This window comes from Myxine glutinosa, chromosome 1 (genome assembly GCF_964187855.1).
Source record: "Myxine glutinosa chromosome 1, kmMyxGlut1.1, whole genome shotgun sequence".
In the NCBI taxonomy this organism is placed as follows: domain Eukaryota; kingdom Metazoa; phylum Chordata; class Myxini; order Myxiniformes; family Myxinidae; genus Myxine; species Myxine glutinosa.
The window spans coordinates 395446071-395466414 of NC_136261.1; the positions used below are offsets into that span (position 1 = coordinate 395446071).

The 20344-nt window shown below is 45.3% G+C and overlaps 1 long non-coding RNA gene across 1 annotated transcript in view; it reads left to right on the forward strand.

The window, feature by feature from the left end:
- Positions 1-13576, forward strand: part of LOC137419616 (uncharacterized) — a 297301-nt gene extending 283725 nt beyond the window's left edge. The window contains exons 2-3 of the long non-coding RNA XR_013622117.1: positions 13002-13142; positions 13275-13576. This is a non-coding gene — a long non-coding RNA (uncharacterized LOC137419616). The remainder of the gene's footprint in view (positions 1-13001; positions 13143-13274) is intronic.
- Positions 13577-20344: the final 6768 nt, after the last annotated feature.

The following is a 20344-nucleotide window of genomic DNA, read 5'->3' on the forward strand; positions in this document are numbered from 1 at the left end:
CCCTGCTCGGTCCCGGCTCTTCTGCTCCTGGCTTCGCCTGCCCGGCTCTTCCACTGTTGCCTCAGGCCCGCTCCCGGACTGTCCTGCGCCTCGTCTGCCGCTCCGGCCTTTACTGTCTTGCTCGCCGCTTCTGGCAACCCGCTTCCATGGGCAAGGCCTGCTCTTCCTCCTCGACCTTGGCCTTGTCCTCGTCCCCTTCGCTCCTGCCTGACATGGCTCTAAGGTACTCCGCTGCAAGGCGACTTCTGCTCAACACTTGCTCCACCCCATCATGCATCTCTGCAATCAAATACCACAGACTCCTGCGATGACCCAGATATATTCATAGAGGCTCTGGTCGTAAGTTTGTTTACTTACAAACAGGTCACTTCATTCCCGTACTCTGGTCAGCTCAGCGCACTCCCACTCATCGTCCCAGCGCACCTAGTCACACTAACGCACACGATCGCACCTACTGTCTGCAAACCCTGGCTAAATCACCTGAGTTTATCCCCACCGTACAAACCAACATGAAGCTCACTCTGTTCAATAGCCGGTCCCTCAACAACAAAAGCCTCATCCTGAACGACTACATTCTGGATAATAAACTGGACTTTCTCTGTCTCACTGAAACCTGGCAACAACCTCTGGACTACTTCTCACTCAACCTCCCGACATCCAATGGATATTCATACATCAATAAACCACGCTCGGAGGGCCGAGGTGGTGGAATTGCCGTAATACACCGACAGGACATCAAGACCAGCCTCATCTCCATCTCATCTGCTCCATCATTTGAACACCTGGCTTTTAAACTCTCTGGTCACACACAGTCAGTCATGGCTGTCGTCTACCGCCCTCCCAAACCACACCCATCATTCCTGTCTGACTTCTCCTACTTTCTGACCCAGCTCTGTTCCCTCTCCCCCTCAATCCTCCTCCTCGGTGATTTCAATATCCACATGGACTCCACTGACTCCACAATAACCACTTACTTCACTGATTTACTCACCTGCTTTAACCTCACTCAACATGTCAACTTTCCTACCCATAACCGTGGTCACATTCTGGACCTTGTCTGCTCTACTGGATTAATTTTGCACCATCTCTCTGGCTCCGACCTCACCCTCTCTGACCACTTAGCCATCACTATGACCATCAACATCCCCACCCCAGCACCAAGGCATTATCGCATTATCAACTTCCGTAAGCTAAACGCTCTTTCACCTACCTCATTCTCATCCACCCTCTCTGAAAAAATGTCCACTTCTCCCTTCGTTGACCTCCACACCCCTTCTGACCTCACTGACTACTACAACCACACTCTCTCCTCCTGCCTTGACCAGCTTGCGCCTATAAAAACCAAAACAGTTTCTTTCACCCATTCTGCTCCCTGGTTTACCCCTGAACTCCGCCTGATGAAAACATGTGCTTGCCAACTTGAAAGACTCCGCAATAAAACAGGTCTCACAATTCACTCCCAAGCCTACAAGGACCACCTACAGCACGACAAAGATGCCCTCTCCCACGCCCGCTCCGCCTACTACTCTCAAATTATCCAATCTGGCTCTGGAAACCCAAAAGCACTCTTCTCTACAATAAACAAACTCCTCAGCCCCCTGAACACCACCACCCAGTCATTCACAGTAGACAACTGCATCTCCTTCCTTTCATTCTTCCAAAGCAAAATTGACAACATCTACAACAGCTTAACCACCACAGCACCCACTCCCCCTCAAACCAGCTGCCCCCCCCCCCTTATCCTGCCAACCCCTGTCTCAGTTCTCCCCAGTCTCCCCTACTGACCTCTCTGAACTCCTCATAGGAATGAAAACTGCCACCTGCACTCTTGACCCCATCCCCTCCAGCTTTGCCAAGGCCTCCCTTCCTGCTCTCTCTCCACTTATCACTGCAACAATAAACTCCTCCCTGTCTACAGGCATCGTCCCACCATCCCTCAAAATTGCTGCTGTTACCCCCATTCTGAAAAAACCTGGACTCAACCCTGACACCCTAAATAACTTCAGACCCATCTCCAACCTGCCCTTTCTGTCAAAAGTTTTGGAACGCGCTGTAGCCACTCAACTCAAACATCACCTCTCTGCCAATAACCTGTATGAAACATTCCAATCCGGTTTCCGCTCCAACCACAGTACTGAAACTGCTCTCCTCAAAATCACCAACGACCTTCTCTTCTCCTCTGATGCCGGCAACCTCAACATTCTCATCCTCCTCGACCTCACTGCCCGCTTTGACACCATCAATCACACCATCCTCCTCACCCGACTTGAAACCACCTTAAACATTACCGGCACTGCCCTCTCTTGGATCAAATCATACCTCTCTGACAGACGCCAGTTCATCTCCATCAATAACTGCAAATCCCCCACTGCTCCCCTCCCCCAAGGTGCCCCCCAAGGTTCAGTTCTTGGCCCCCTTCTCTTCATCCTGTACCTGTCCCCCCTTGGTCACTTAATCCACGGTCATGGTCTCCAATTCCACTGCTTCGCCGATGACATCCAGCTTTTCATCTCCACCAAGTCCATCTCCACCGCCACCCACTCTATCCTGACAAACTGCATCACTGAAATAAAATCCTGGCTTCAAATCAACTTCCTCAAACTTAACTATAATAAATCTGAAATAATCATCATTGGCCCAAGAACGCTCACCAAATCCACCCATAACTTTGCCCTCAACATCGACGGTTTCCCAGTATCCACCTCCCCTCACATCCGGAATCTTGGCATCATCTTTGACCAAACCCTCTCCTTCGACAAATACACTAAACAGATCACAAAGACAGCCTTCTTTCACCTGAAAAACTTCGCCCGTCTCCGTCCATCCCTCTCCTCCATGGCTGCAGAAACCCTCATCCACGCCTTCATCACCTCCCGTCTGGACTACTGCAACAGCCTCCTCTATGGTTCACCCTCAATAATCACCAATAAACTCCAATACATTCAGAACTCTGCTGCCCATCTCCTCACCCATTCACGGACCCGTAACCACATCACCCCCATCCTTTATAAGCTTCACTGGCTCCCCATCCCCCAGAGAATCCAGTACAAAATCCTCCTCTTGACCAACAAAGCCCTCAATAACCTGGCCCCATCCTACCTGACTGACCTCCTCTCCAGACACACTCCCACCCGCAACCTCCGCTCTGCTGGTACCAACCTCGTGACCCCCCCCCCCCCCCATCCGGACCAAATTCAGATCCTGGGGGGACAGGGCCTTCTCCATCGCTGCTCCCACCCTCTGGAACTCACTACCTCACACCATCAGAGACTCCTCCCCACTCACCACATTCAAAGCATCACTCAAGACCCACCTGTTCAACACTGCATTCAACATTTAACCCACAGCATTTAACCCCTGACTATCTCTTCTCCTTCTCCTTCCTTTTGCTTTGATTATTTACCTATTGATTTTTGTCTTTTTGCACTTGTTTTTTGTACTCTGTCAAAGTGCCTTTGGGCTTCATGAAAAGCGCTAAATAAAATAAATGTATTATTATTATTATTAAAACATTTTTCTTGAGGTATATATTCAGCTTCTTCCCAGCACAAGTCAAAGGCACCAGATGTCTCCAGGTTCTGAATCTCTTTCTGTTAAAGAAAAGAGGGCGGTGAAGCAAGGAGAGGAAAATATGAATTATATATTTATGGTTGGATGCCCTTCCTGACGCCAACCCTGAATCACCTCTTACGATGTGCAGGGATACGGTGTACCTATTCTAAACGGTGTAACTATTCTAAGCGGTGTACCCCCCCCCCCCCCACTCACACACACACACACACACACACACACACACTCACACACACACACACACACACACACATACACACATACACACATACATACACACACACATACACACACACATACATACACACATACACACAAACATACACACAAACATACATACATACCTCTAAAAATGGAGTTTGGTGTCAAGACCGTCGAGATGAAAATTTAGGGTATCACAGGTTGGTAGTAAATCAAAATAAACCCACTCATAGTCGTGGTCATCGATCTCAACAGGTGTTGTATTCTGTTTGAAAAAAGAAAGAAAAACATGCATCGTATTGACAATGAATAAATAAATGTCAGCTCCCGTTTATTGGTTCCCGTTTATTGGTGCCATTCAGACAGATGAATAATGAATTACCAGGGTCAGACTTTGATGGTCGTTTTGGACAAGAGACAAAATTTTGTCTGTCTTCATTCAAACCCGTATTCAGTTCGTTGTACAACTCTTGAGGAACAACTTGATATTCAGCCAGGATATTCACAATATTTGAATTGCTGTAATAAAGAGAAAAAAAGAAATAATTAGTTATATAATTAATCACATACAAAGCTCTCATTAAGTGTTTAATTCTGAATGAAACTTACCAATGTCCTGGTGAGTATTCTGACAAGGTCATCTTCGTTCACAATGTTAAAAATTGAATTCAACACAGCTTTATATAATGAAGAAAATGTATTTCGCGAAAATGAACTGCCTGTCAGCTTTCGGGAAAACTCAGGGCGTGTGGGTGAAAAACAGGAAACAAGACAATGGCAAGTTCTGGGAATTTATCCAAGTGTCATTTCTCAAAAGTGAGGAGATTTAATGAAAAACATTGGAAGTCACGAACCTCATTGGAGTTCACGAACCTTCAAACATTGAAGATTGGAGGTCACGTCTCTTCAAAGCTGTCCATGTGCGCATGCTTTCGAAGTTAAGTAACTTTTCACATTTGTGTTTTTGTCGAAACTGTATCTTTCCTTCGATGTGTGTAACTATTGGTGTGTCTTTAATAGTATTCTCGGTGTTGGTTTTTCATACCTGTGTACAGAATCGTCGGTTAGTTCATGTCGCGTATTCTGAGGCCTAGTGTAGTAGGCTAACGTGTCCGACCTTGGCTTGAGGCTTTGTTTTTGTCTCAGCGGTTCTTCGATTGCGCTCTCAATTACTTTCGGTCTCTGTTTTTCACGTTTCACGTTCGGTCTCTGTCTCTGTTTTCATCTCAACTCAAAAAAACTTAAAAAAACTCCCTTCTCTGTTCTTATCCATTTGTTCGTTCTTATTTGTTCGTTCGTTCTTTGACCACGTTGTTCGTGATCACGTGATCACATCGTTAAAAAATGTTACAACTGTCCCCTGAAGAACTGTATTCTGTCACATACTATAACACCTTTTTCTTCTTCTTCTATAAAAGGATGTTTTCGACTTGCTCACCAAATCTATTCATTCCAAAAAAAAATTCCATCTCTTACAGTGCCTCTTTCATGCAGTCCCTGAACTCTCCAGCACTCCACCCATCCTTCAGCATCCTCAAACATATTTTTGACTCGAAGGTCTCAAGAAACTCATTTTGCAATAAATGTTCGTTTCCCATTAATTGTACACTTTTCAAAATCCAATCTCACCCCTCCCCTCCAAATCTTCCCCATCACTCCTTCCCTCCAAAACTTCCCCATCACCCCTTCCCTCAAAAACTTCCCCATCACCCCTCCCCTTCAAAACTTCGCCATCACCCCTCCCCTCCAAATCTACCCCCTTGCCCCTCCCCTCCAAATCTTCCCCATCACCCATCTTTCAAATATTCCCCCTTGCCCCTCCCCTCCAAATCTTCCCCATCACCCATCCCTTTCAAATCTTCCCCCTTGCCCCTCCCCTCCAAATCTTCCCCATCACCCCTTCCCTCCAAAACTTCCCCATCACCCCTCCCCTCCAAAACTTCCCCATCACCCCTCCCCTTCATCCATCCCCTTCAAAACTTCGCCATCACCCCTCCCCTCCAAATCTACCCCCTTGCCCCTCCCCTCCAAATCTTCCCCATCACCCATCTCTTTCAAATATTCCCCCTTGCCCCTCCCCTCCAAATCTTCCCCATCACCCATCCCTTTCAAATCTTCCCCCTTGCCCCTCCCCTCCAAATCTTCCCCATCACCCCTTCCCTCCAAAACTTCCCCATCACCCCTCCCCTCCAAAACTTCCCCATCACCCCTCCCCTCTAAATCTACCCCTTTGCCCCTCCCCTCCAAATCATCCCCATCACCCATCTCTTTCAGATCTCCCCCCCTTGCCCCTTCCCTTCTAAACTCCCCCCACACCCCTCCCCTCTTAGACTCTCCCTCACTCCTCCCCTCCTAGACTCCCCTTCACCCCTCCTCCTCAGTGTCCTCCCCGCTTCTTCCCACTTCCAACTTTCACCTTCATCTCCCTCAACCTTCTGCCTCACTCTTCCCCCTCCTCAAGTAACACCTCATTGCGCCTCACCCAATCACCATCAAACCTTTTGTCCGCCCCATTCTTCCCTTTCTCCAAGCTATTCTGAAATATCTGACACACCTTCAACAGCTCTCCCTACCTCTTCCTCCTTTTCCACATCTTACCCTACCGCCCCCCCCCCCCCTGTTCTGTATCCGATGATCCCCCTTCCTCTTCTTTAACAGTATGGACCTCAAACATCCAGAGCCTTTGCTCAAACTTGACTGATCTCTTCATACAGGTTGCTTCTGACAAACCAGACGTGATCTGCTTAACAGAAACTTTCCTCCTTCGTGATGTCTCTGATTCCTTGGTATCTCTCCCAGGTTACTTCCTCCTCTGGAATGATAGACCTGAGCCTCGTCCTGGAGGTGGGGTTGCTATCTTTATAAAAACACTCTCTTCCTCACTCGCCCTGCACTGCCCTCTCTCCACCTCACCCCCAGGAATACCTTTGGCTACGGCTTCCCCTTCGCTCCCACCTTTTGTTCATATGTGTGTTGTACCGCCCACCAAACAGTGATGACTCCATCTACATCTCGCTGTCTGATAATATGGACCAACTTCTATCTACCCATCCCAACTCTCTCTTCCTCATTGTGCTGACTTCAATTGTCACCATGCCAGTTGGCTGGGTGTTGGTACCTCTCTCACCAGCCATGGCGCTTCAGCAAAGGACTTCTGTGACTCACTGGAACTGACACAATCTGTCAATTTCCCGAACTGGATCTCAGTCAACGGAGCATCTTCTCTTCTGGACTTGGTTATGACTAACGTCCCTGAAAATGTCTGCTGCTCTTCTGCTCCAATCGGCTCATCTGATCATGCGCTTGTTAAAGTGGACATCTCTCTGACCATTCTCGGAGAGCCTCCTCAGCATCGACGAGTCTGGCATTTCACTCAGGCCAACTGGCACGGTCTTCAAGCAGCCATCAATCATCTGGACTGGTCTCCCATCTCTACCGCCTCTGACATCAACTCATCCTGGGAATTCTTCCAAAGTAAATTGCTCTCTCTCATGCACAGATTCATCCCATCTCGTCTTCAGTTGTCATGCCCTTCCTCCCGTCCATGGTACACGGAATCTTGTGGTGTGGCTATTTCCCAGAAACAACTTGCTTTTGTCTCCTGGAAAGCAAAGCCAACGGAAGGAAATCTCATTTCCTTTCACAAAGCCCGAAACAAGTGTGTGTCCACCCTCAGGAGAGCCAGGAAACAATATCTCTCCATTCTCAGGACAGAACTCTCTTATCTGTCTCCCTCTTCCAAATCCTGGTGGCATCTGGTCAAATCTGATTCTGGTGTTTGTTCCCCCTCCATTCCCTCCCTCACCTCAAACGGCCACACGGCTGACTCCGCACGTGAAAAAGCTGAATGCCTCAACTCTGTGTTTGCCTCTAAATCCTGTGTCCCAAACCCGTCCCTCTCTGTACCCACCATAGCCAGTCGTACCCAGCTGCTCCTGGACTCTGTGTCCTTTCCTCCTGACAAGGTGGAAAAGTTTCTGTCAACCCTCGACTCTAATTCTGCAACTGGACCTGATGGCATCAGCCCACGGGTCCTAAAATCCTGCTCTTCCACTCTTTCACTCCCTCTCTCTGTTCTCTTCACCCTCTCTTTTGCTCAACGTCATCTGCCATCTGCTTGGAAATCTGCCAACATCACCGCATTGCACAAAAAGGTGCAAAAACAGATCCCAGCAACGACAGACCAATCAGCCTTCTCCCAATTGTCAGCAAAGTCATGGAATTCATCATTGCTTCAGATATTAAATCTTTCCTCTTCTCCAATGGCTTGATCTCTGATCATCAATTTGGTTTCAGACCTGGTCACTCTACTCTGGACATGCTGCTTCTGCTTTCTCAACAATGGATGGAGGTCCTCAATGCCAAACAAGAAATTAGAGCTGTCTCCCTTGACATATCACGCACCTTCGATACAGTCTGGCACCCTGCTCTGCTCACCAAACTCTCCTCTTTTGGTATCCATGGAAATCTCCACGCATGGCTGGCGGACTTCCTCTCTAGTCGTCGTCAACGTGTGGCCCTGAATGGGTTTCTCTCATCTCCTCTTCCTGTTCAGGCTGGAGTTCCCCAAGGCAGTGTTCTGGGCCCTGTGCTTTTTCTGGTCTTCATCAATGATCTCTCTTCCTCTCTTGAAAATCCTCCAAATCTCTTTGCTGATGACTCTACTCTCTGTCGCTCCATTCTTCATCCCTCAGATCGGCAGTCTGCAGCCTCCTCACTCTCTGCAGACCTGGACAAAATCACAGACTGGGCAAACAAGTGGAACATGTCTTTCAATCCTGACAAATCTCACACTCTTACGATGTCTCTCCGAAAAGACCGACTGGACAACCCTCCCATCCACTTTCTGAATGATCCTCTCCAATCTCCAAGAAGTTCTGTCACTCAAGCTTTTGGGTCTCACTATCTGCCATGATCTTTCCTGGGAAAACCACATTTCAAATCTGACCTCCAAAGCCAGTCGCCGACTGGGCATCCTCCGTCGTGCGAAGTCCTTCCTTGGCACACCTGAGCTCCTCACCACATACAAGGCTTTCATCCGCAGCTCAATGGAATACTGCTCTCCCCTCTGGGCTGGTGCTCCTCCCTCACACCTAGCCCGTCTGCACGCTGTTGAAAGCAAAGCATTCAGAATCATTGGAATCTCCCGCGATGAAGCTAACTTCAAGGGCCTCTCACTCACTCACCGCAGGCAGGTTGGTGGTTTTTCCGTCTTCTACCGACTCCTCTCTGGCCTTGCCACCCCCCCCCCCCCCCCCAGCTCTCTCTGGGCTTGGTCCCGCAAATATTCCTACAGGTCGCACAAGATCTGCCTGCAACCCTCTTATGGTTAAACTGCCAAAATCAAGATTCTCTGTTCACCTTCACTCCTTCATTCCTCTTTTCTCCCACCTCTGGAACAAACTCCCTCACTCTCTTCAATCCCACTCCACCCTCCAGGTCTTTAAAACAGCTGTTCACCACCATCTCTTATCTTCCCCCATCCAAAACCTTGATCTTTTCTACCCCCGCTAATTTCACCCCAATTCCACTTTTTTGAAATACCAACTTCTGTCCTGGAAGTCCTTGGTGTCCTTGTGTTTTATACTTCTCCCACCCCCCTCCCCCCTTCCCACGCCTCCTCCCCCCAAAACCCTCTCCCTCCCACACATCTCCTTGCTCTCAAATGTTGTGTGCTCTCAAGTGTTTGTGTGCTTCCCCTTCTCTTCCCATCTTGTCTTCCGCTCCCTCTTTTTGTATATTTTGTTTGGTTGATTTGTTTGTGAAGTAAATGTTTGCTCTTTCACGAGCCTCGATTCAGTATACAAAAAAAAAACAAAAAAAAAAAAAACGTTTGAGTATTGTAGCCTTCATTTAAAAATGGTAATATCTAAAAAGTTAATGTTAATGTTAAAAAAGTAAATGAAAAAATTAAATTATTTTCGACGCATAAACAAATATTTGTGGGATCATTGTTGGAGTGGTCTACTAGGGGTATTAAGAGGGTGAGAGGGAGCAAATATTTGTAGGATCATTATTTGAGTGGTCTAACGAACAACATGGAGGATAAGAGTAGGTGCTGTAGCTTGTATGTCAAAAGGCGAAAAGGTTCGTAAAGAACAGGGTGGGAGAAATAGAGGTGTTTAGGGGAAATGAGGGTGAGAGGAAAATTAACATGTAAGTGAATGGAGAAATGGGTGGTGGTCCAGGAACAACATTTATACCCTACTCTCCACTCTATCATTGTGACCCAGATTTTTTGCATATGTTACCTACGAGTGGCCTTGATCAGTTGCACTGTTCCCACTGCAATTCCTGACGGACCTTTGATCATAAACTTGACAAAAACGGTGTTTTTTGATCAAAGGATGACAGTTTATTTTGGTGAGGAGTCCGTCTCAGCCCAGATGTTAATTTCTGACCGTCTCGGTGAATCCATTATTCTGAACCACCGCTTGTGTTTGCATGCCTACCCGCCTACCAGCCTCCCCACCGGTGAATTGCTGATTAGGAAATCAGGTCATGGTGCCTGGTGAAGGCTAATTGACGGTGGTGTTTGTCGGTTTATAGAGACCATTTTACATGTGTTTTGATGGCTTTGTAATGCATTTCCTTTGTCGGAGTCAGATAGTGCGATTTCCGGACTGGAGGGATAAAATGAATGGCGAAATCTCTTCATTGGATGTTTTGGTAGGATAGCGAGATTTCCGGATTAAACGGGGTCAGACTAGAGTCCCTGTATAAAGAGAGTTGCGCCATGCGCTGACCCGAGATTTCTGGTCACGTGATTTCGTGGCGCCATTTTGTGTCTAACTTCACCGTGCGTGAATGTCAGCTTGGTACGGGAATGTTGTTTATTGCCAAACAAAATGACTGGTTGTTCTGCTTTTGGTTGTTCAAACCAATCTGGGAAATATAAGATGTATAGATTTCCAAGTGATAAAGTCAGAAGACAAATTTGGGAAGCGAAAATCAGACGAAAGAGCTGGAAAGCGATCGACTCCTCGAGACTCTGCCAGGTAGGCCCACGCCGCTTGATGATCGATGTTCAAAAGCAATTCTATCTGCTCGGTTTTTTTTTTGTTGTCTGTCCGTTGAAAACCCTTTTAAAGGGAAGTGATTTGTGTTTGTTTATAATCTTCAAGGAGCTGACCAAAAATGCATTTCCGTGGGAAGAACCCTGCTCAATTTTTTTCAGGTAGTCCTAGCGGACCGCATATTGTCATTGATTGATGAAATGTCCCGGTACAGTGACATTGCCTGGTCTGCGGTTGGGTAGTCTGCGGGCAATGTCACTGTACTTTTTCAGTGGGAATTAATTTTGATTTTATAGGGGTGGGAAACCCATGGTCCGTTTTGTTTTCAGTTGTCTGTCCGTCCATTCAAAACTTATTCCGAGGCAAGTTATTTTTTTGGTTTAAAATCTTTAGCCTAATCGGCAATCATAAAAGCAATTTTAGGGGGGGACCTGCTCAATTTTTTTGTGGGTTGTGCAGCCATCCATACGTCCAAAATTTGACGAGTTATTGTTTGCTTTGTACAGTGCTCATGCGTCTTGTGGCATATTTGCTCAAATATTTCCCACCCCAGGATTTATGGCCAAATTGTAGTGATGGAAGATTTTGCACATTGGACAATCCCTATATATTTAACCTGGTGACAGCTATCGTTCCCAAAACATACAATATTTCTAGGTGATTAATGCAGTAAAACAGGTGTATTTGTGTACCCACATTTAAAACTGGATCAACTTTCAAAAGCTGTTATCCCTGTTTGATATCAATATACATGTGCCTGGCCATCTTCCTTGCCTGGCCAATATACATGTGCCTGGCCATGTGCCTGGCCAGCTAGCGATTTGCCTGGCCATCTTCTGGAAGATTGTCCATGTGATTTTCTGTTGTGGAAGTACTAGTACATGACAGCTCATTAAAATTAAACTGTGTTGTGTTAGAATAAAAATTTCAATAAATAAATACATCAAGGACACTCATTGTATGATTGCAGGAACATTTCGATGTGAATCAGTTTGAGAGGGGGCGAGCTGATGACAAAAAGAGGTTGAAGTGCTCTGCAGTTCCAACAATATTTCGCTACCGGAAACCCGTGAAGCTGCGCAACTCCCCCAAGAAGCGTGGACCGTCCAGAACTGAGAGACTACATCTACCAAACTTGTCCGACCACACCTACTCCACTCATGAACGTATTGACTCCTCAAATGAATCTCAATGTAAGAATTGTTTTATTTATTACAAAATCATGGCAGGACATGTTCAATCAATGACATATTTTAAACGATTACAAAATGACAGGCATGTGCTTGTCTATATTTGTATAGCTCTTTGAACTATAATTGTACGTTCAGATTATGATGACTATCTTCCTGTTGCCATTTTCTTTTTACATTATTCTAAATATTTTGCAAAATTAAATTGTAAAAAAATTGTGTTATATTTAACGTTAAGTATAAAATTATCTTTCCCGATTACAACATTTATCTATAGAATACTGAGCAATTGTACATACCAATTTTCCAGTAGGCCATTAATTGTATATGTGCTCTTTTGTAGCTGAGAGTGAACCTATGGACACTGATACACAAGAGGGCCAAGATACTAGTGATTCTATTGAAGAACGGCTGCTGAGATTGGAGGAGAAAAATAAAAAACTGAATGATCAATTGAGCAATACCACGAACAGAATTTGTTTTAAGTGTGTTAAACTATATGTCGGCTGGAAGTCCTACACCGGAATTGCTCTCGGCACCCTTTAAAAAATATTGGATATGCCCACACTCCTTTCTAAAAGTTATTAAAATTCAGAGAACGACAGCATTGGTTTGTCTTACTTATAATGTTAGCTCTTATATGCAGTGTTGGCTTGTAATATGCATTGCCATACCACTTTTAATATCACCACACAGCTCTTTTTCATGGCAATAGCTGAGTTTTTGACAAAACAAATATCACCTGTATGTAATAATAAGACTAAATATGTGTAGTAAATTTTTTTTTAGCAGGTTTAGAATATATAACCCCATATCGCGAATGTACATGTATATCTAATCCGACACACTTAGACACAAAATGGCGTCCAAATTTGAGTTGACACAACTCTCTATATACAGGGACTCTAGGTCAGACTAACGAGGGTTGAGTGTATACATTCCATGGCGTAACGTGTTCTCTGGACTCTCGAGATTGTTCTCAATTTCATTTCCCTGCAAAAGACCGATGCTGATTTGTACACAGGTGATGTCCATCCTGTAAATATGGACGGTAGACAACACAACAAGGATTCATCCATCACAGAAGATTCAAAATGTGCTTCTGCAAAGGAAGGTTCAGATGATATTCACATGACAAACGCAAGTGCTTCCGTTTTTGAAACTGGTGAGTGGAAACGTAAAAAATTAACAAGCGATATTTTGTGTTGAGTAAACACATAATTTTTTCCATGTGCTAAATATTTTACATTTTGATTTTGACAAAAAAAATAAAATGTTGTGTTCTTTGTTTCTGTAGAACAATCCAGAAGTAATGTGGGACCAATAAGGTACAGTCGCAGCTTGTCAGTGAGGAAGAAGAGTTTTTTGAAGAAACAATCACGAGATAAAGACTCACTTCCTATAAAATGCAAGTGCATGTCTGGGCCTCGCAACACCAAGACTAATGTAAAACTAAACGAACACAAAAAGGTTGTAGAAAGGCAAAAACGTTGTAAGTGTAATGTGTGCAGAATGCGTTTTGCTTCAACAAGTGACCTCAAAATACACATGAAGAATCACACTGGAAAACACCCCCACAAGTGCTCGATATGTGACAAAGGTTTCTTGATAAAAAGCGCTTTGAAATTGCATATGAGGATCCATACAGGAGAGCGTCCTCACAAATGCTCGATATGTGATAAAGGTTTCTCTCTAAAAGGCAGTTTGAAATTACATATGATGATCCACACAGGACAGCGACCTCACAAATGCTCGATATGTGATAAAGGTTTCTCTCAAAAAGGCAATTTGAAATTACATATGAGGATCCATACAGGAGAGCAACCTCACAAATGCTCGATATGTGACAAATGTTGCTCTCGAAAAGGCGATTTGAAATTACATATGAGGATCCATACAGGAGTGCGACCTCACAAATGCTCGATATGTGACCAAGGTTGCTCTCGAAAAGGTGATTTGAAATTACATATGAGGATCCATACAGGAGAGCGACCTGACAAATGCCAACCAGCCAGCACCCCGAACCCCTTGAGCAAAGCCATACGGCTGTGTATCACCAGAATGTCCACACCAATGACTACAAATTGGAGTCAGAAGGCAAGAAGAATCTCAAAATTCAAACCCCATCTGTGTCCTCACACTAAGTTTGTCGAAAATTACAGCTTAAAAAAAATGTAATTTTTCTTTATTTGGTTCTCCATATTCTTAAAAAAGATAATTGTTTGAAAAATTGATGCCAAAAACTCAAATGGTAACAGAACGTAATCTCTCAATCTGATCTTGGATCTCATCGTGCTTCTTTCAGGGTCTTCCTCAGTTTGCCAATTTGTAATTCTTGTCTCTGTCCTTGCCATGTATCCAGTGAGGTCCATTTGAGTTTTTTGATTGTGACCAGTGTTGAGGAATTTTGTTTTCTATCTGTTTAGTTGTTTTTCTTGTCCCTTTTTGGTTATGTTTTGATCGAATCTTTCCAAGGCAGTTTGAACTATTTTTACTCGATCTTTGCTGTAGTCCATGTTTCATTGCCATGTGTGATATGGGGAGAACACCCTTGATGTAAAATTGTTTATCAGAAGAAGACTTCTGCCAATGTTTTTCATCAAACTTGAATATGTGAAGGGTTTCACAATAAAGAGATGTCCTCAAAGTCCAAATGCACTCTTTGTGTTATTGTGAATATGTATTGGCACATTATGATCAATTATCAGTCAGTGTAAAATTTGGAGTTGTCCACATCCCCAAGAGTTATTCACAAAACGAGTTGAAAGCCTTTAACACCATTTTCCATCATCACATGACTGCACTTCATGCCATCACTGATTGCTGACAAGCAGCTCAGTTACATAGGCCCTTATGTGGAAGGCCACACAGCTGGTTGCCACCACATTTTTCTCAACATCAATTGTAATGCATTGTTAATGGAGGGAATACCTTTAAACACAGACTTCCAAAGAAGAGTATTGGGGAACAAACCCCTGCGGCCCGCACCCCCAAAGGTTGAGATTCAAGTCGATGTGGCCACTGGCTGGACCAAGCAGTAATAATTATTCCTTCTGACACCAATTCCAAAAACAGATCCTTGCAACTGCAGACCAATCAGCCTGCTCCCAATCATCAGCAAGGTCATGGCATCCAACATCACTTCTGATATTAATTCCTTCCTCTTCTCCAATGGCTTGATCTGAGATCATCAATATGGATTCAAACCTTGTCATTCTACTCTGGACATCCTGCTTCGGCTGTCTCAAAAATGGATGGATGTCCTCGACTCCAGACAGGAAATCAGGGCCGTCTACCTTGACATATCTCATGCCTTTGATACGGTCTGGGACCCCACGCTGCTGACCAAACTCTCCTCTAAGGGTAACCAATAAAATCTCCACACAGGGCCCATGGATTTTCTCATGTAATATTCAACGTTTTCAATTTTCAACGTTTCAAATTTCAATTCAACGTTTCAACAATTTCAAAAATGGAATTCTCTCATCTTCTCTTCCTGAACAGCCTGGAGGTCCTCAAGGCAGTATTCTTGGCCCTGTGCTTTTTCTGGTCTTCATCAATGATCTTTATGAATCTCTGGAAAATTGTTATATTTTTGCTGATGACTCCACCCTCCGCCGGTGGAGTCATCCATCTCTCATCCCTCAGATCGAAAGTTCCGGGCAAAAAGCAGCCTCTTAACTCTCTGCAGACTTGGATAAAATTACAAGCTGATCAAACACGTGGAACATGTCTTTCAATCCTGATAAATCTTACACTCTCACCTCGTCTCTGAAAAGACCATCTGGAAAACCCTCACATCCACTTTCTCAACAATCCTCTTTGAAGAAGTTCTGTCACTCAAGCTTTTTGGTCTCACTATAATAATGCCGTGCTCTTTCCTGGGAAGGTCACATGTCACCAACTGGGCATCCTCCATTGTGTGAAGTCGTTCCTTGGCACTGCTGAACTGCTCACCACCAACAAAGCTTTCATCCGCACTTTGATGGAGTGTGGCTCTCTCCTCTGGGCTGGTGCTCCTGCCTCGTACCTAGTGCGGCTTCCCTCTGTAGAAACCAAGGCTTTTAGGATTGTTGGTAGCTCCCGCGATGAAGACGATTATGAGTGCCTCTCACTCTCTCACCACAGGCAGGTTGGCAGTCACTTTTTCTTCTATAGACTCCTCTCTGGCCTTGCACCCCCTGCTCTGTCTGTGGTCTCTCCCAAATATTCCTGCAGGATGCACAAGGTCTGCCAGTAAACCTCTTCTGTTGAAACTGCCACAAGCAAAGACTCTCTCCTTTCCATCACTCTTTCATTCCTCTTTTTCCATCTCTGGAATGAATTCCCACACTCTCCTCAGGCCTTTAAAACAGGTGTTCACCTCAATCTCATATCTTCCCCCATCCAAAACCTTGATTTTATTCTACCCCCGTTAATCCACCTTAAAACCACCTCCTTCAAATTCTGATTTGTTTCTTGAATAAAAACTTCCCTGTTGTGTCCATCTTGTTTATCCCATGCACCCCACTCCAGCCCTCTCTTTCAGAGATCTCCCAATGTCCATATTCCTTACTGTTGTTGTACTTCCCTCTCTCCCCCCTGTTGTGCCCCACTCCCCTTTTCATATGTTCCATGCGTTAGCTCTCATAGGGGCCTAGACTAGGTGTACAAAAAAAGTTTCACTGTTGTCTCCCTTTCTGGCCAGTACTGTTCTTGGACAGTTTCTCACAGTGTGGGTGTTTTGGCTGCAAATGGATAAGAACGAACATAAGGCATATTTGTTGGTCTGCCAGGAAGAATTTGAGTGTGGCGTTGGCCTGTACACATGGAAACTGGGCCCTCCTCTCGATTCTGCACAGTGTGGTTGACTGTATATATTTGTGATGGGGTCAGTTCCAGAAACAAAAAATGAATGACTGCCGTAGCACTGCAATATCGTCAGACATGGCCTTGTTCTTAACCATCATCTCTGAAATGACGTCAAAGCCAATTATTGGTTCTGTTATCTTGGAGCCAGTCGCTGCTTGCTTTCCTTAATTGGGAACCAGTATCCCAAAGGTCCTGAACCTCAATCCCATTCAGATTACAGTGTGTTATGAGATAACCACAGTCGTACACTGATGAATATTGACATTATTTAACCCAAACAATGGACGAGTTGGTTAAATCATGCATCAGTTCAACATTAAAGTGAATAATCATATAAATAAAAACGGGACTGTGGGTCTTGAAGCTTCCTGGATCAGGAGCAAGTCACTCAAACACCATAGAATTTCTCATGCCTTGATTTTTTTTTTAATGTCGTGAACAAACTTTGGTACATTATGGGTGATGAAGGTTGTAGTCAAGTTTCATGTATCACGGGACATCACGGGTGATGAAGGTTGTAGTCAAGTTTCATCAAAATTGTGGGTGTAGTTTTGAAGAAGAAAGTAAATACCTATTGTGGGTCAGAGCAAACCTCCCCCCCTCCCCCCAGTTGGCAACCCCAATGAGCGCAGATTTTTATGCTGTCAACATATCCACCTTTATTCGGTATCATGTATGCAGCTTGTGGTCAGGTTGGTCTAAATCGTGTGTTTGGTTCAAGTAATAATGACTGAAGTGTTTGTGGACTCACTCACTCACTCACTCTCTCACTCACTCACTCATTCACTGACTCAATGACTCACTCACACACTCGCTCACGAAATCACTGACTCACTCACTGACTGACTCAACTCACTCACTGACTGACTCACACTCATTCACTGACTGATGAGCTCACTGACTCATTGACTCACACTGACTCCCTGACTGACCCCTCACTGACTCACTCACAAACTGACTCACTGACTGACTCACTGCCACACACTCACTCACTGACAAACGGACTCACTCAATGACTGCCTGACTCACTCTCTCCCTCACTGACTGACTCGCTCACTCTGACTGCCTGTCTCACTGACCGACTGACTCACACTCGCTCACTCAATGACTCACTGACTGTCTCACTCACTGACTCTCACACACATGCACTAACTGTCTGACTCACTGACACACTGACTCACTCACTCCCTCCCTCACTCTCCAGCCAGCATGTACGGCTGGGGCCCAGCTGGGAAATCGGTGGTTTCGATGGGATCAGGTGAGCTTGTGTTCTGTGTGCAGTTTTTGAATTGGGTTCCACATGGGTCTCATTTGGGCTGCCGATGTCATTCTTCAACGAGAACGACACACTTTGACGTCATATCCCACTTTGCAAAGCTGTATGGAGTCATGGGTTTTCATCGGTTCGGTGAGCTGGACTGGGCCAAGCCAATGTTCGTTTCAGAAGTTTTTAAAAAATGGCAGCCAGCAGCTGGCAGCCAACGTGTTATCGAGACCAGTAATATTGTGTGAATCTCATCTGTATATATGAAAGCGAAATGTCCGTTTGTTTGTTTTTTCATTTGTGAACCTCCTCTGAGCTCCCAAGGTTAATCAGCATGACACTTTATAGGATAACATCTTTTAACACCCTGCACATAAATTGGGGTTTTAAAAGAGTTATTTTCTCACAATTAATAATTTGAAACCATCCGAGCCGCCACTTGTCGCCATGATCTCGGAGGGTCGATCTACATATTCAAATCTTTATATAAATCCTCTTTTTTTATCGATTTCAACACGGATATTGTAACCTTCAATGAGATTCTGACGGAGCTTTTCTCCACCAAGTATCAGCCGGAGCTTTGCAGAGATATCTCACTGCAAGTGGAAGCTGGTCCACTTGGAAGCTGGAAGCCTTCTTCCTTGGTTTCTTTCAATCCTGTAAATAGTAATAAATAATAATCGTATTTCCAACCTTTTTGTCTCCTTCTTCTTCTTCTTCACATCCGCGTCGTCTTTGTCTTTTCCCAATTGAACATCTGTGACACGATTTGACCAACGTTTCAGGATCGAGTCTAGTCATTGTAAAAACGGTTCGGGCCGCGGCGCCATCCGCTCGGCAAATTAACATCTTATCCGCGGTCCGTAACAATTGGTGCCTGGGAGTGAGATTCGGACCTGGAGCGCGAATAGCGTGCTCAAAATTACAGGTGGCCCAAAATTTAGTTTTATTTAACATCTTAAATTTGAAAATCGTGCCATGGCTGGTCAAGGTGATCGGATGCCGGTGGGGGAAATAGAAGAGCGGTTAGGGGTAACCCAGGACAAGAGGGATTAATGGAGGAGAATAATGAGGAGGTGGTTGAGGAGGTTTCAGGCGCGCAAAATGGCGCCCTCGCGCACGTGGTTGGAGAGTCCCAAAATGGCGGCGGCGCGGAGGGCGAGCTCGTGGTGGCGGCTGGGGACGCTGGGCAAACCAGGTTTGACCTCAGATTATTCTTGACCCAACTGAATGCAAAAATGGATAGGATGGGAAGCCAAATCGGGGGGCTCGATGGAAAAATCGGGGGGCTAGACAACAAATTTGGGGGTTTAGACAATAAATTTGAGGGGTTAGACAACGGGATAGAAGGGGTGAAAAATGGGTTAACGAGGGTGGAAAATAGAATGGCTGCCCAGGAGAATCAGATAGAGGGTGTGAAAAATGGGTTAAGGGGGTTAGAAAACAGAATGGACGACAAATTGCAGGAAGTAGGGGAGCAATCCGCCCAGGAAATCAAACGGATGGGGAACCAGATAGAGGAGGTGAAAGTCAGGTTAGAAGGTAAATTGGATGCTCAGAGGGATGAATTAGAACAAATGAGGGCGGCATCTACTGAAGAGATGGGAGAAATGAAGGGGGAAATAAGACGACGTGTAAGCGAGGAGGTCTCGGGGGTACGCGAGGAGGTAAAGCGAGGTGAGAAGCGTATGGAGAAGGAGGGGAGGAATAATACGGCTAGGTTACAGGGGGGCATAGAGGACCTGACGCACGAGGTGGAACAGCTGATGGTGGGACAGACGGAGTTAGTGGAGCAGGTACAAAAGAACACTGCAGTACGAGGAGGGTTAAAGGCGACACAAAAATAACTAAAAAACGACTTGATAGCGACGAAAAGGGAATGTCAGATGGTACGTGAGGGACTGACAACGAGGTTGGGCGAGGTGACGGAGGCAATGGAGACAAAGGACCGGGAGGTGAGGACGCACATCGAGATGGTAAAGGTGGCCTTAGAGGACGAAATTGAGGAGAAGCACCGGGAAATAAAAGAGGTGAAGCAAAAATTAGAGGATGTGGAAGAGGGGGTGAGTGAAATTAAGAAGAGACGGAGGGAAACTAAGAGGGAGATAAAGGAGGAGGTGATGGAATATGTACAAGGTCGGTGCTCAAATCGTGATGGTATGCTCGCGAACCAGATAAAGAGTTTGCAGGTGGCGAAGGAGGTGCGGAGACGATGTGCCGAGGTGGCGATATACGTGGAAATGTATATGATG